The 17,216-nt window shown below is 42.5% G+C and overlaps 1 long non-coding RNA gene across 2 annotated transcripts in view; it reads left to right on the top strand.

Moving 5' to 3' along the window:
* Nucleotides 1–4,744: 4,744 nt before the first annotated feature.
* LOC143983643 (uncharacterized) overlaps nucleotides 4,745–17,216 on the top strand; it is a 51,694-nt gene continuing 39,222 nt past the window's right edge. For both annotated transcript variants that reach the window (XR_013274627.1, XR_013274626.1), the window contains exon 1: nucleotides 4,745–4,865. This is a non-coding gene — a long non-coding RNA (uncharacterized LOC143983643). The remainder of the gene's footprint in view (nucleotides 4,866–17,216) is intronic.

The following is a 17,216-nucleotide window of genomic DNA, read 5'->3' as shown; positions in this document are numbered from 1 at the left end:
GGTTGTGTGTTAGTGTTTAGCAGACTGTGCGTCAGTCCCTATACCGCTGAAGGACTGCTGCAGTATAGGGCAGCGGTCAGCAGTGGTGCACGTCAACCCTATCTATTGTGGACCGATAGCGGTCCTTACAGAACAGCAGACTGTACCGCACTCAAGCCTATGTACCGTAGCACCCTATACCAAGTTACCAGTCCTTATAAGAACTTTTGTGGAACAAGCAGGTTGTGTGTTAGTGATTAGCAGACTGTACGTCAGTCCCTATACCAATGAAGGACTGCTGCAGTATAGGGCAGCGGTCAGCAGTAGTGCACGGCAACCCTATGTATTGTGGACCGATAGCGGTCCTTACAGAACAGCAGACTGTACTGCACTCAGGCCTATGTACCGTAGCACCCTATACCAAGTTACCAGTCCTTATAAAAACTTTTGTGGACCAAGCAGGTTGTGTGTTAGTGTTTAGCAGACTGTGCGTCAGTCCCTATACCGCTGAAGGACTGCTGCAGTATAGGGCAGCGGTCAGCAGTAGTGCACGGCAACCCTATGTATTGTGGACCGATAGCGGTCCTTACAGAACAGCAGACTGTACTGCACTCAGGCCTATGTACCGTAGCACCCTATACCAAGTTACCAGTCCTTATAAGAACTTTTGTGGACCAAGCAGGTTGTGTGTTAGTGATTAGCAGACTGTACGTCAGTCCCTATACCAATGAAGGACTGCTGCAGTATAGGGCAGCGGTCAGCAGTAGTGCACGGCAACCCTATGTATTGTGGACCGATAGCGGTCCTTACAGAACAGCAGACTGTAACGCACTCAGGCCTATGTACCGTAGCACCCTATACCAAGTTACCAGTCCTTATAAAAACTTTTGTGGACCAAGCAGGTTGTGTGTTAGTGTTTAGCAGACTGTGCGTCAGTCCCTATACCGCTGAAGGACTGCTGCAGTATAGGGCAGCGGTCAGCAGTAGTGCACGGCAACCCTATGTATTGTGGACCGATAGCGGTCCTTACAGAACAGCAGACTGTAACGCACTCAGGCCTATGTACCGTAGCACCCTATACCAAGTTACCAGTCCTTATAAGAACTTTTGTGGACCAAGCAGGTTGTGTGTTAGTGATTAGCAGACTGTACGTCAGTCCCTATACCAATGAAGGACTGCTGCAGTATAGGGCAGCGGTCAGCAGTAGTGCACGGCAACCCTATGTATTGTGGACCGATAGCGGTCCTTACAGAACAGCAGACTGTAACGCACTCAGGCCTATGTACCGTAGCACCCTATACCAAGTTACCAGTCCTTATAAGAACTTTTGTGGAACAAGCAGGTTGTGTGTTAGTGATTAGCAGACTGTACGTCAGTCCCTATACCAATGAAGGACTGCTGCAGTATAGGGCAGCGGTCAGCAGTAGTGCACGGCAACCCTATGTATTGTGGACCGATAGCGGTCCTTACAGAACAGCAGACTGTAACGCACTCAGGCCTATGTACCGTAGCACCCTATACCAAGTTACCAGTCCTTATAAGAACTTTTGTGGACCAAGCAGGTTGTGTGTTAGTGATTAGCAGACTGTACGTCAGTCCCTATACCAATGAAGGACTGCTGCAGTATAGGGCAGCGGTCAGCAGTAGTGCACGGCAACCCTATGTATTGTGGACCGATAGCGGTCCTTACAGAACAGCAGACTGTACTGCACTCAGGCCTATGTACCGTAGCACCCTATACCAAGTTACCAGTCCTTATAAAAACTTTTGTGGACCAAGCAGGTTGTGTGTTAGTGTTTAGCAGACTGTGCGTCAGTCCCTATACCGCTGAAGGACTGCTGCAGTATAGGGCAGCGGTCAGCAGTAGTGCACGGCAACCCTATGTATTGTGGACCGATAGCGGTCCTTACAGAACAGCAGACTGTAACGCACTCAGGCCTATGTACCGTAGCACCCTATACCAAGTTACCAGTCCTTATAAGAACTTTTGTGGACCAAGCAGGTTGTGTGTTAGTGATTAGCAGACTGTACGTCAGTCCCTATACCAATGAAGGACTGCTGCAGTATAGGGCAGCGGTCAGCAGTAGTGCACGGCAACCCTATGTATTGTGGACCGATAGCGGTCCTTACAGAACAGCAGACTGTACCGCACCCAAGCCTATGTACCGTAGCACCCTAGACAGACCAAGTTACCAGTCCTGATAAAGAGCTTTGTGGAACAAGTGAGTTGTGAATGATTAGCAGACTGCAGCAGAAGGGCAGCAGTCAAGTATAATATTCTTTCTATATTTGGAAGAAAGAATATTATACGTGTACAAGCCTATTACCGTACCACTGATACCAGTCCTGAAAAGAACCTTTGTGGAACTAATAGTAACAGCAAGTCTTTAAAATTATCCTCACTGCCTGACACACTGCTTCCTGCCTGTCCCTATACAAATTGGCAAAAAAGAGTAGGCTGGAACGATTAGCTGGAACAGCTCTTTTGTGGACCTGATAGTAACAGCTAATGATGATGATGATGATGATGATGAAGAAAGACTAATCTGGCTGAGCTGTCCCTAAAATAGCAGCATACAGCGCTCTGTCCCTTTATCTAAACTGACAAAAGAAACTCAGGCTGCTGACCTAACACCTATACCAGTCCTGAAAAGAACTTTTGTGTACCAAATAGCTAGCGTTTTCTCTGTCCCTACTCCACACAGGATCCTTTCCCTACAGTGACAGAAGAAAGAATGTAAAATGGCCACCGGATCGGGTGTATTTATAGGTTAGGGGGAATGTCCAAGTGTCCATGAGCTGTCATGTCTCAATTGGTTGTCCTGTAACACATGATAAACGTGTCACGAAAGGTTAAAGTTCTTGTATACATTAAACACGTAAGTCCGCCGGGGCGAACGACGGAAAAAGGCGTTCGAACCCGCGGACGGCGAAAGTCGGAAATTCGCCGCGAAACGACCGCCGGGCGAACCGTTCGGCCATCACTACTAGGGTTAAAGAAGTAGAGATAATGGAGAGCGGGACTGCCTGGACGCGTACAACCTGGTTTGGGAACTATGGCACCGCCGGGAGGAACCTACCGGTCTGGAATCAGGTACTTGTTGAGATTGGCCGAGCCTTCCTTTCCCCCCCCCTCTTGTTTTCCCCCCATCACCCCCTTTTTTCCCCTCCCTCTTCCCTTTTTCTTTTCTCCCTTTCATTGGGTGCCCGTTAGGGACCTATGTACCCACCCACTACACCAGCTGGATGGTCTGTTCAACAGCATTTGCATTAGTTGTTTATATAACCTGATTTGAACAGTCTTGAGAAGTATACAATAAAACATGGAAAGCAGATAGATAGTGCACACGAACTAGGGACACTTGCATAACCATGTAATTTCAAGGTGAAAGTTTTTTTTTCTTTGTATTGTTGGTCGAAAGACCATTGCACTTCAACTGTATGTGAAATATCTTTCAATAAAAAGTTATTGATAAAAAAAAAGTCCTGCTATTAGAATCTTTGGAGCAGTAAAAGACTGGTGTATACACCACTCCTCCACCACTCCTGCCCATTCAAATAAATGGGGCAGCGTGGCTATACCACCAGCAAAGCGCTGCTGCAGCAGCGATTTGCAGTGGTTTTAACCCTTTCTCAGCCACTAGCAGTGGGATAAAACCACCCCACTAGTGGCCGAATACTGCCGCTAAAACGACATTAAAGCAGCACTAAAAATAGCACCGTTGTACTGCCGACGCAGCTCCTGCCCCAGTATGAAAGGGGCCTAAGACCCCTTTCACACTGGGTCATTTTGCAGGCGCTATTGTGCTTGAAATAGCGCCTGCAAACCGACCTGAAACAGGCACTCCTGTGTCTCCAGTGTGAAAGCCCCGAGGGCTTTCACACTGGAGTGGTGCGCTAGCGGTGCACTTCACACTGGAGCAGTGCGCTAGCAGGACAGTAAAAAAAGAAGCATCTTCGGAGTGGTGAAGGAGCGGTGAAGGAGCGGTGAAGGAGCGGTGTATACACCGCTCCTCCACCGCTCCTGCCCATTGAAATCAATGGGGCACCATGGCTATACGGCTGGCAAAGCGCCTCTACAGAGGTGCTTTGCGTGGTTTTTAACCCTTTCTCGGCCACTAGCGGGGATAAAACTGCAACACTAGTGGCCGAATATCGCCGCAAATCCGACTGTAAAACGGCGATAAAAATAGCAGCGCATTACTGCTGACGCACCTCCCACCCTAGTGTGACAGGGGCCTAAGGTGCTGCACAATCCATATGGTTCCAATATTATATTGGATTTTCTCATATTGATCTTCCCAGCAGTAAGCTCTGAAAAACGAGTCATATGTACTTTTGTAAGTATGTGAGCAGAATTATATGGTGACCAACAGGTTAAGCTATCCAGGCATTTTATAAAACTCTTCCTTCATCGAGCACTGATCAAAGTAAAGCTGAGCAATAGGGGGTCAAGTGATGTTCTCTGTCTATGATACTACAGAATGCACGTATGGTAGACCGCAGAAATTACAGCAAAGTAATTAATGATTCTTGCAATAGGAAGAGAAAGATCAATACACACAGGGAGACCAGGGGCTATGGGTAGCAGAACTACACTAAGAATGAAATAGTAGGCAAATAATTGAATTACATTCCCTTCAAATGTATTAACAAAATTATGTTAAGAGGTGTAGGAGGAGGGACAAGAGAGAGGAAGGCAGCAAATATACTATATACACCCACCTCCCTGTGTTCTCACCCCATCCTTAAATATCCCTGTCTAACAAGACTTGGACTAGGACTTGTTGCTGGCAGGAATCAGAGACACAAAGAAGAGATCCTACTGAGACAAAATGTGGTGGAGGTTCTCAACATTTTCAAAGCAGGTGAAGAAGAACCCTGGAGTAAGTCCTGCATTTACTATTGTTATAGATTTTTTTTATATATATTTCTAATAGCTGCAAAGTTAGTAGTCAGTGGCACTACATAATGTACATCTGCTGTAAACTTTTTAAGATATATAAAAAGAAAAAGTAGGTTAGAAAATTGTCACAGTTACTTTATTTGCAGTGTCCTGGATAAAATGAGTCATATATTCAGCTGTAAATCCTCATCTGAATGATGATGCTCCAGTCACTCTTACAAGTGGGAATAACTAATTGTAATAGATGTAACCATGCCCAGACTGCTGCTTCTTATCACAGCACTCTTCTTTAGAAGGAAAACTTTTAGTGTATTCAAAGTACCTTGTGATGAGAGACATGAAGGAGGTGCTATTGCTGGCATAACTTTAAAAGAGTGAGGCTAGTGAGTCAGACCCAGAACAAGTATGCACCCAGTGAAGGCTGAATAGTCTAAACTGTCATCCTGCCTACTTGTTCCAAATCACAGGAGGGGTGAAACGAATGTTAACTCCTTTTACAATTAGACAACTCTTGCATTTATCATCTAACAGGTTAATTCTATAGTAAATAACTTATATCTGAAAGCAACTTCAAAGTTTTGTACGCAAGATGGATAACGCGTAGAGACTGCATTTACTTAGTAATTTCATATTTCCCTTGCAGAGGGTGAAAATCATTTCTTTAACTGATTTAAGTTTCATTATCTGCATGTTGTCAGAACTCCTTTCCTAGTTACTGCACACAGTTATGGAAATCGGTTGTAGCGTCTGATCATTTTTTAAACTGGTTGTGAGTGAATAGGTTCCAATGTTTATTGGCAATGGGCTTCGCACCCCTTTTCATTGATTGTTAACAGAGAGGTGCCCAGTTATCCTGGTGATCAGTGTAACTTTACATTGGTGGTCAGTGGTTAAGTGCCACCAGTGTATTGGAAGTTAGTGGTGAAGTGTTCCTTACATTGGTTGCCAAAAGTGAAGTTTATCCTTACATTGATGGTCAGTGGGAGAAGTCACCCTTAAATTGAAGGTAATTAGTGAAGCCACCTTACATTGATGATTAGTGGTAAGGTTTTCCTTTACATTGATGATCAGTTAGAGAAGTGCCCAATTACATTGGTGGTCAGTGGTAAGTGCCACTAGTGTATTGGAAGTTAGTGGTGAAGTGCTCCTTACATTGGTGGCCAAAAGTGAAGTTCATCCTTACATTGATGGTCAGTGGGAGAAGTCACCCTTAAATTGAAGGTAAGCAGTGAAGCCACCTTACATTGACGATTAGTGGTAAGGTTTTCCTTTACATTGATAATCAATTGGAGAAGTGCCCCATTACATTTGAAGTAGGTGGAGAAGTGCCCCCTTACATTGACAGTAAGTAAAGAAATACCCCGTTACATTGTTGGCTAGTTTTTTTGGCCCCTTAAATTGGCGATTAGTGTAGAAATGCCATTTTACATTGGTGATCAGGTTAGTGCACTCTAACATTGGTAGCTGCAGAGAAGTGCCATCTTTTGTTGGTGGTCTGTGAGAAAAGTGCCTCTTTACATTGATAGTCAGCCGTGTCTGGTGGCAAAATGGTAGCTTAATAGATCATTGGTGTCAGTTGATCTTACTTATTTCTAGATCTGGCTAACCCAGCAAGAGAACCTGGTTGTGTGCCCCAGGTGCCAGGGTCTAGTGATGGCCATGATGATATTCCTTCCTCATCCATACATGGCTCATTAGCTGCCATGTCCCTGTTCCTTCTTTTTATATATGTGTTTACAGAAGTATAAGTAAACCAGTAATTGACATCCTACTCCATTATTAGTCACATCTGGAGTATTACAGGTTCCTTGTGATGAGAGAAGTTTGTGAGCTGCTATTGCTGGCATAACTTTAAAAGAGTGAGGCTAGTGAGTCACAGATCCAGAACAAGTATGCACCCAGTGAAGGCTAAATAGTCTAAATTGTCATCCTGCCTACTCGTTCCAAATCACAGATGGGGTGAAACTCGTGTTAATATCTTTTACATATAGACAGCAACATCTCTTGTATTTCTCACATAGCAGGTTCATTCTATAGTAAATAACTTGTATCTGAAACAACACCAAAGTTTTGTATGCAAGATGGATAACGTGTAGAAACTGCATTTACTTTAATTTCATATTACCTTTGCAGAGGGTAAAAAAATGTTTTTAAACTGATTTAAGTTTCAATATCTGCATGTTGTCAGAGCTTCCTCCCTGGTTACTGCAAATAGTTATGCAAATCAGTTGTAGTGTGAGATTATTTTTTTAAACCTTGAAATTTTAAAATGTATGCAGAGGCAGAGAATTATTGTCAAAGTGATACCTTTTAGTAGCTAAGATATTAAAAACACAAGGTTTTTATAACACTGGGTTCCTTCTTTGTCTATATTGAGAGATAAAAGCTAAATTGGCAGAGTACAAAATAATATTAATTCCAAGCAAATATTTGAACAGTGTGGATAGGATAATAAAAGATGACATGTAAATTAGCTGTTAATACGTTTGCTCACAAAATATGATAAATCACAGCAAATAATAATACAACAATGTTTTATTCCATGTGTAGTACAAGCGGAAATATTTATTATATGTGATGAACAGCCATGGGGTGTTAAAATAGTACAGCTCATTAAAAAGGAGTCATTATACAATCTAATTCTCTACAAGTCTAAACCCCTGTACATACGGTCGGAGATTTCGACAACCAAATCCGTCTGATTTTCTCAGTCGGATTTTGTCCGTCGGATCTTGTCCGAAACTGTTGCATACACACGGTCGGACTAAGTTGTCGAAAAATCCGATCTTTCAGAACGTGATGACGTAATTTCTTTTTTTACGATGGGACTACATTCAGGCTAGTAGCCAATAGCTTTGATGTAGGAATTTGATCTGAGCATGCGTGGCACTTTGTCCGATCAAAATTCTCTACACATGATCAGAGTATGTCCGATCGAACCAGTTGGTGGGAAAATATTTCCAACAAGTTGGAAAATTGGGTCCGACGGATATTCTGAAGGAATCAGTCCAATGCATACCACACACAGTCGGATTATCCGAAAAACCGGTCTGATAGGACACATTCCGTCTGAATCTCCGACCGTGTGTACAAGGGCTAAATTTTTTTTTAACATTTTGACAGTCCATGTACTGGTGAGAGTAACATTAGAGAGAAAAAAAGAACCCCTATATAGTATTTCTAGCCTTGTGATTCCAACACAATATACGGGGCATTGTAAGGATTGAGAAAGCTGTAATAGTTAGTGTACATGGCCACAGCACGCACGTTGATTTACCGTGCAGCTCTGCATAGAAACCAATCAGCTTCCAGGTTTTGTTGTCAAAGCTTAAAGCAGAGTTCCACCCGCCTCTTTAAAAATTAAAAGTCAGCAGCTACACATAGCTTAACATTAGAACACTTACTTGTCCTGGAGTCCAGCAATGTCGGCACCGCAGCTGATGTTTACATAGGCTGTCGGGTGCTGCTGCCGCCATTGCCGGTAGCCTTGCGACATCATGGCTGTGTCCCTACTGCGCATGCGCACTGCACTCTCTCACTGGCCTGGCAGAGGGGGAGTGAGGAGGAGAAGGGGCCCAGATATGTGACCTACTTTGTCATGGCCTGGTCTACTGTAAGTGGGGACTGGGTACCTGTCAAAAACAGGTACTTGCTTTAAGACGCCTTTCACACTGAGGCACTTTTCAGGCTTTTTCACGCTAAAAAAAAAGCATCTGAAAAGCTCACGTAAACCTATTTCCATTAAGATCAATGAATGCTTTCACACTAGGGCAGTGGGCTGGCAGTGAGGTGAAAAAATGCCCCTCTCTATTGAAATGAATGGAACGCTCTTCATAAATGTCTGAAAAGCTCTTCAAAAGAGTTTAAATGTTTTATTGGCAGTTTAGAAGCGCCTCAGTGTGAAAGGGGCCTAACTGAACAAGCTTAAGTTAAAAGCTGATTGGCTACCATGCACAGCTGCACCAGATTTTGAACTCTCCAGCTTTAGTATATCAACCCCTTTGGATGGTGGGAGTGACTTAAAGTTAAATAGCCTACTTGTGTATATTTTGCACACATATTGCGCAGTCCTTGTGCTGTCATAAGTGAGAATCTCACAGACAAATATAAACCTCAGGACAAAAGAGCATTTTTACACATTGATACTCTCTATCTTCCTGCATACAGAATAATAACACATACTATTCTTCTCTCTGCATACAGAATATAAACAAAGAACTAACACTTTTTTTAGTCTGCCTTAAAGAAGAACTTCAGTAAAATAGTTATGGACCACTTATAGTAACCAACTGAGAAAACAATTACTTTAGTCTTAGAATATATATATATATATATATATATATATATATATATATAGTATATTTTACATCCCAGCTTATATAGTGCACAAGCCTGGAAATATGTAATGTACAGCACAACTTACAAAATAAAGCAGTACGGGTTACATACAGCAGGGCTTAGGGAGGTCAGTGGTCAAAGGTATGCCTAGGGAATGCACTGTGCTGAAAAGTTAGAGTAATGTCTTCTTACAGGTGATTATTGGAGAAATAACTTTTACATAAGTGGTCAATGGGAATTGTCTCCCTTACATTATACCTAAGTTCCTACTTAAAGTATATTAGTTGTCACTGTTTAATTGGGCAGCTGTGTAGCAAATGAGATTTAATGTTGATAAATATAAAGTTATGTACTTGGGGGGCTAAAAATATGCATTATGCATACTAGGGGGAGTACAACTGTGTACCTCCCAATGTGCATTGCATCCTAGCACGTTACGTTAACCACTTCCCACCCTCCGTATGCAGAATGACAGCCAGGAAGTGGTTCTGTTATCCTGACTAGGTGTCATGTGATGTCCAGCATGTTAACATACCAGCATGCATGTTAGTCTGACACCCTGCATCTCGGATCATGATAAGAAGCCTCTGTCAGAGGCTTCTTACCATGTGATCAGCTGTGACCAATCACAGCTGATCATCACGTGAACCAGGAAGTGTCGGTAAACAGCATTTCTTGGTTCACGCTGACAGGGAGAGACGATCGGAGGCTCTCCCTGTGAGGGGGGGGGGGGTCTGTGCTGATAATCAGCACATTGATTATCAGCACAGCCCCCTCATATGTGCCACACAGGACCCAAAGTGCCAATCAGTGCCCATAACAGTGATAATCAGTGCCCACCACAGCGCCAGTCAGTGCCCATCTCAGTTGCAGAAGTAAAACCTGTCAGTATTGGTGCTGCCCATCACCTGTCAGTGCCAATCAGTACCGCCTATCTGCAAATCAGTGCCACCTGTCACATTTTATAACTGAAATGAAGAAAAACATTTTTTTAATTCTTTTTTCGTTTGTTTAGCAAAAAATAAAAACCACAGAGGTGATCAAATATGACCAAAAGAAAGCTCTATTTGTGGGAACAAAATTATAAAAAATTTCTTTGAGTACAGTGTAGCATGGCCGCGCAATTGTCATTCAAAATGCGACAGCGCTGAAAGCTCAAAATTGCCCTGGGTGGGAAGGGGCGAAAGTGTCTGATATTGAAGTGGTTAAATTTACCTTAAAACTAAGCTCTTCCAGCATCGAGATGTCTGAGCGGCAGATGCTCCCATCTTCACTCGTCTTGCTTTCAGGTTTGTGGACTTCGGCTCTGTGACTGGCCAGAGCTGTGATGACGTCACTTCGGCACATGCACATGGGAGCTGCCGTTTACGGCACAGGGCTCTGAAGGAATGGCATAGGTGGCCATTCCTTCAGAGCGCATGCGCCAGTAAGAACACTGGCTGCATTTACAGTAAGTATCTTCTAAACAGTGCCCGTTTAGGAGATACATACACTACCTATAGGTAAGACTTATTAAAGGCTTGCTTATAGGTAAAAGTTAGTGATTTTAAAGGAGAATTGTAGAAAAAAAATTATTGATTAAACTCTCAAGTGCCTTTTTTACCACTACTATTCCTTTATATTGGCTTTTGGAAAATTTACAAATGCAGCAATTTGCAAATTGGGTGAAAGCTTTAGCAGTGTAAAACATTTTTTGATAGATAAAAAATGCATTTTATATACAACTATATAGATTAGACCAAAATGAGGGACAAATGAGGAGGAAAGTGGGACAATCCCTCAAAATCAGGGACAGTTGGGAGCTATGCAACCTTGGGGAATCAATGGTGGAGAAGGATGTGGGTGTTCTGGTAGATCATAAGCTTAAAAATAGCATTCAATGCCAAGCTGCACTTTCCAAATCAAGCAAAATACTTACATACAGTTTTGGGCACAAGTTCATGAAAAGGATATCGGGGAAATGGAGAAAGTGCAGAGAATGGCAACCAAACTGATAAGAGGCATGGAGAAGCTCAGCTATGAGGAAAGATTAGAGGAACTAAATTGATTCTTTCTTGAGTAGAGGAGATTAAGGGGGTATAATCTAAGTACATAAGTGGTCCATATAGTGAACTTGGTGTACAGTTATTCACTTTGAGGCCATCAACAGAGGACAAAGGGCACTTTTTATGTCACTTTTTATGTCTGGGGGAAAAGAGATGTATCCTCCAAATATGGAAAGGCATCTTCAGAGTAAGAGCTGTGAAAATGTGGAATAGGCTCCCACAAGAGGTGGTTCTGGCCAGATCAGTAGATTGTTTTAAAAAAAGGCCTGGATTCTTTCCTAAATGCACAAAATATGAATTAATACTAATATTTATACGTGCATTTGGTAAGTTAATCCAGGAAATAACTGATTGCCTCTTAAGGGTTCAGGGAGGAATTTCTGTCCCCACTGATGCACATTGGATAATGCTTTATTGCTTTATTGTGTGTGTGTGTGTTTTCTCTGTGGGCTGAACTGGATGGTCTTTTTTCAACCAGTCATTATATGTGACTATATATATTAGTGGCTAGTGAACAAATTTCCTTTGTGTTGCTAGTGTAGTACCCCATATATTGGTGGTGAGTAAACAAGTTCCAACTTTTATTGGTAGTGAGTTTAGCGCCCCTTTTCATTGATTGTGGACTTATAGTGGTGATCATTGGTAAAGTGTAACTGTATTGGAATTCAGGGTGAAGTGCTCCTTACATTGGTGGCCAAAGGTAAAGTTTTCCTTACATTGATGGTCAGTGGGAGAATTGACCCTTACGTTTGAGGTAAGTAGTAAAGTGCCACCTTACATTGATGGTTAGTGGTAAGGTTTTCCTATACACTGATGATCAGTTGGAGAAGTGCCCCATTGCAATGGCAGTAAGTGGAGAAGTGCCCCCTTACATTGACAGTAAGTGGAAAGTGCCTTCTTACAGTGACAGTAAGTGGAAAGTGCCCCCTTACATTGGCAGTAAGTGAAGTGCCCCCTTACATTGGCAGTAAGTTGAGAAGTGCCTCTTTGGTGGCTGCAGTAAAATACCATCTTTCGTTGGTGGTCTGTAAAAAAAGTGCCTCTTTACATTGATAGTCAGCGGTGTCTGGTGGTAAAATGATAGCTTAATAGAGCATTGGTGTCAATTCACCTTACTGGTTTCTAGATCTGGCTAACCAGCGAGAGAACCTGGTTGCGTGCCCCAGGGTCTAGTGTTGGCAATGATAATATTCCTTCTTCATTCATACATGGTTCATTATTATTATTATTATTATTATTCAGGATTTATATAGCTCCAGCAATTTACGCAGCGCTTTACAATATCATTATCTGCCGTGTCCCTGTTCCTTCTTTTTATGTACGAGTTTACAGAAATGTAAGTCAACCAGTGATTGACATTCTACTCCATTATTAGTCACATCTGGAGCAGAAAGATCTGCAAGTTTATAAAGAATTTATAAGGCAGTTTTGTAAGGCTGGTTTTGCTGTTTTTTTCCTCAAATGTATTTAGCATCTATTATTGTCATTGCAAAGTATTGGTATAGCAATGCTATGTTGTTTGTTCTGCAAGTTAATGTTGATGGAGATACCCAGCAAATGTTTTAGAAGATGAAAGTAAACCTTTATGTTAGTACTGGTGTGCTTTGGAATTCTCATGTTTAACACTATGGGGTGAAAGGTCTTTCATTTGGAGGCTGTCCAGAAGCAGAGCACACTTCCCAGGACCTCGCTTCCTCCCCAGATTCATCCCCGGTAGCTGATTATACACAGTTTTTCCATTAAACTCATTAATGTTCCTCAGAGTTATCACAGAATAACAACCTATATAGGTTCATTATCATTGCAGCGATCCTTAGCTCCCTGGTTCCTCTCTGTGCAGTCTTCATTTGAACAATCAACAAAGAAGGCAGTGACACCACCTGAATGACATCCCCACCTCTACCATGGGAATATATGTGGAACACATCATTTAGAAGGGATGCAAGGAATTAATTTCATATCTGGTCCTGTGGCTGTAAAGGCAAGACTGCAAGTAGGGAAGATTTCCTTTCTAAAGGGACAGAATTATAGACCCAGCAAGGATCAAATCCCATCCAATTTACCCAAAATGTAAATATGTGGTGTACAGTTCTGCTTTAGCATTAATGCATATTCGTGTGCACAAACGTTTAATATTTGGGAATGAACACTTTAGTTAATCCATATTTTATGATCTTTTCTTTCTCCTGGTATTAAAAAAAACATTAAAATAACTAAAGGGATGATAACCAGTCACAATTTTTTATACATATGTTCAGTATTATTGTAGAAGGGAATCAAATATTTATCTAGCCATAGAACATCCCAGGCGCTACATGTGTACAATTACTAGAAAATAGGTGATTCTGAAACTGCGATCCACTGTACTGAAGAGTAGGTAAGAGATGTAAAGAGGTTTGACATTGCCTATTTTGTTCCTCCCTGTGTTTCAAGTTTATGTATGGCCAAAACTTTTGGGTAGATCAAGGAATAATCAGAAACCCTGTTGGGTTGTGTTTGTCATCTGTGTTCCTGCTGAAATAACCGCCTGCATAGTGGAGATTTACTAAAGCTTGAGATTGACAATTCTGATGCAGTTCTGCACAGAAACCAATCAGCTTCCAGGTTTTATTGTCAACCCTTAATGGAACATGCTGAAGTTAGAAGCTGATTGGCCACCATGGACAGCTGCAGCAGATTATGAGTGCTCCAGTTTTATTAAATCTCCCCCTCTGTGTCCTGGTGTTTTTTTTTAAAGCAGAGCTCCAGTAGTTTTTGTGTTTATTAAAAGTCTGGATCTTTGTATTAATTTAAAAGTCAGCAGCTACAAATAGTGTAAACACACATTCACCTGTCCCAGGATCCAGCGATGGGATCACCTGAACCATTGCTTGTCTCCCTCTCATCTCCCTGGCACAGGCATTTCAACTGTGGGCACCTGGCTGTGATAGGTTGCAGCTTTACAGCCAGGTGCGAGTCACACTTCGTCTGCTTAATGGTCCGGCAGTCTTCTGGGATCAGTGACGTGTCCCAGAGGACTGCAGTGAGGGAGGGGGAGAGGAGAACTTCTGCTGGGATTGCTGAGGTACCTGCTCCCTCCAATTTAAAAACAACTAAGTTTCCCGCTCCCTCCACTAAGAACAAGTGGTGAGAGGAAATTTTCATAATTTTTCAGGTATTTCCTCTCATTTTCTGCTGCATTTCCAGGACAGGAAGTAAAGCAAATCTTTTCAAGGGGGACACAGAAGGTAAAGATAAAACCTAACAAAGCTTTTATCCATTTCTTCTCTATACAAACAAAAAAGTTTTGGCTATACTACACTTTAAGGCATGGGTCGGCAACCTACAGCCCGCGAAATGTCCGGCCTGTCAGTGCACTTAATGAATTCATGTGCACCCGGCCCGAAGACATTTTAACCCCAGTCAGCTTTCTTATGATAACACCCAATGCGGCTAAGAAGCTGCTTGGCTGTTTCCCCAAGTAGCGGGAGGGGACGTTCCCCCCCCCTCCGGCCCCTGCCTTCCGCGGCTCGCCCAGGCTCTCCCATCCCACTGGGAGGCCCGAGTGACCAGCCGTCACGTCTGGCGACTGGCCGTAGAGCCAAACGAAGCCAGAATTGGCTTCGACCGGGTCTCGGATCTTGTAACCCGGAAGCGATGTCATGACCTGTCTGTATATTACTGTCAGAAGGGATGTTTACATTCCTTCTGACAGCAATAAAAGTGATCAGAATTATTTTTTTAAAGGGAAGTGCAAAAAAGAATTAAAAAAATAAATAAAAATTAAAGCACCCCATCCCTTCATACTCACAGAACCGAACGCATATGTAAGTCGCGAATGCAAATGTAAACAGTGTTCAAACCACATGTGAGGTATTGCCCTGATCGTTCGTGCAAGAGCAATAATTCTAGCACTAGACCTCCTCTGTAACTCTAAACTGGTAACTTGTAGACATTTTTAAGGCGTCGCCTACGGAGATTTTTAAGTACAATAGTTGGTCGCTATTCCATGAGTGTACGCAAATTTAAAGCATAACATGGGCTGTGTAATGTAAAGGGGTCCAGATTATTATCTTAATTTATTAGCAGGTGAATGGTGCCCTAAATGCATTCACATACATTGAATCCATCCCTTAAGTGGAAAAAAGGTTGCTGACCCCTGCTTTAACCGCTTAAGGACCGCCTCACTCCGATATACGTTGGCAGAATAGCACGGCTGAGCACAAGCACGTACAGGTACGTTGCCCTTTAAGTGCCCAGTTGTGGGACACTCGCGACCCGGTCCTGAGCTCCGTGACTATGGCCGTGGGACCCACGGACCCGATCACCGCCGGTGTCCCGTGATCGGGTCACTGAGCTGAAGAACGAGGAGAGGTAAGTGTAAACAAACCTCTCCTCGTTCTTCCTAGTGAGGCTGTCACTGATCGTCTGTTCCCTGTTATAGGGAAAGACGATCAGTGACGTCACACACCAAGCCACGCCCCCTACAGTAAAAAAAATCCCACACACACACACTTAACCCCTACACTGCCCCCTAGTGGTTAACCCCTTCACAGCCAGTGACATTTTTACAGTAATCAGTGCATTTTTAATCATACTGATTGCTGTATTAATGCCAATGGTCCCAAAAATGTGTCTAAATTGTCCGACGTGTCCACCATAATGTCGCAGTCACAATAAAAATCACTGATCGCCGCCATTACCAGTAACAAAAAAATTATTAATAAAAATGCCATAAAACTATCCCCTATTTTGTAGACGCTATAACTTTTGCGCAAACCAATCAATAAACCCTTATTGCGATTCTTTTTACCAAAAATATGTAGAAGAATACGTATCGGCCTAAACTGAGGAAAAAAAAATTTTTTATATATTTTTTGGGAATATTTATTATAGCAAAAAGTAAAAAATATTGCATTTTTTTCAAAATTGTCGCTCTATTTGTGTTTATAGCGCAAAAAATAAAAACACCGCAGAGGTGATCAAATACCACCAAAAGAAAGCTCTATTTGTGGGAAAAAATTACTCCAATTTTGTTTGAGAGCCACGTCGCACGACCGCGCAATTGTCAGTTAAAGTGACGCAGTGCCGAATCGCAAAAAGGGGCTTGGTCCTTTAGCTGCAAAATGGTCCGGGGCTTAAGTGGTTAAGGTGTCTATTTACTGTATAAAAAAAATTATTGGACAAATGTAACAAACATGTGCCTAGCTGTGATGAATTCTGACCATAATTTACGGGTGATTTCCTATAAGGGCCAGCTCCATCTAGTGGCCATATTATGATATTTTTTCTGATTGCGGCATTTCAGAAAAAATACCGCTTTCTGGCCACTATATGAAACTGTTGATCATAGGAAATAACTGTATTAATCGTAATACAGTCAGAAATTATCACAGCTAGGAAAATGCTGTTCACACTCATTTTGTATAATTAGATCCCTAAAACAATGGTTTCTCTTTATTTAAGTAAGAAGATATCTCACCAAAACAATGGGATATCCCCTCTAAGCCCTTGTAAACACGGTCGGAGATTCCGACGGAATGTGTCCGAATCGGACCGTTTTGTCGGATATTCCAACTGTGTGTGGTCTACATCGGACTGTTTCCGTCGGAGTATCCGACGGACCAAGTTTTCCAACTTGTTGGTAAAATTTTCTGACAAAATGCTCCGATCGGACATACTCCGATCATGTGTAGAGAATTCCGATCGGACAAAGTGCCACGCATGCCCAGATCAAATTCCTACACCATAGCTATTGGCTACTAGCGTGAACGTAGTCCCGTCGTAACAAAATAACGTAATCACGTCGGATTTTCTGACAACTTTGTCCGACCGTGTGTATGCAACAGTTTCGGACAAGATCCGTCGGACAAAATCAGACGGATTTGGTTGTCGGAATCTCCGACCGTGTGTACAAGGGCTTAGACAGTTGTCACCAGAAGAGTTTTACCCATTGGAAGCTTTACAAT

Source organism: Lithobates pipiens, unplaced genomic scaffold, assembly GCF_037356315.1.
Source record: "Lithobates pipiens isolate NorthernLeopardFrog02 unplaced genomic scaffold, aLitPip1_a1.2 Scaffold_16, whole genome shotgun sequence".
In the NCBI taxonomy this organism is placed as follows: Eukaryota; Metazoa; Chordata; class Amphibia; order Anura; family Ranidae; genus Lithobates; species Lithobates pipiens.
This window is presented reverse-complemented; position numbering and strand designations above follow the sequence as displayed.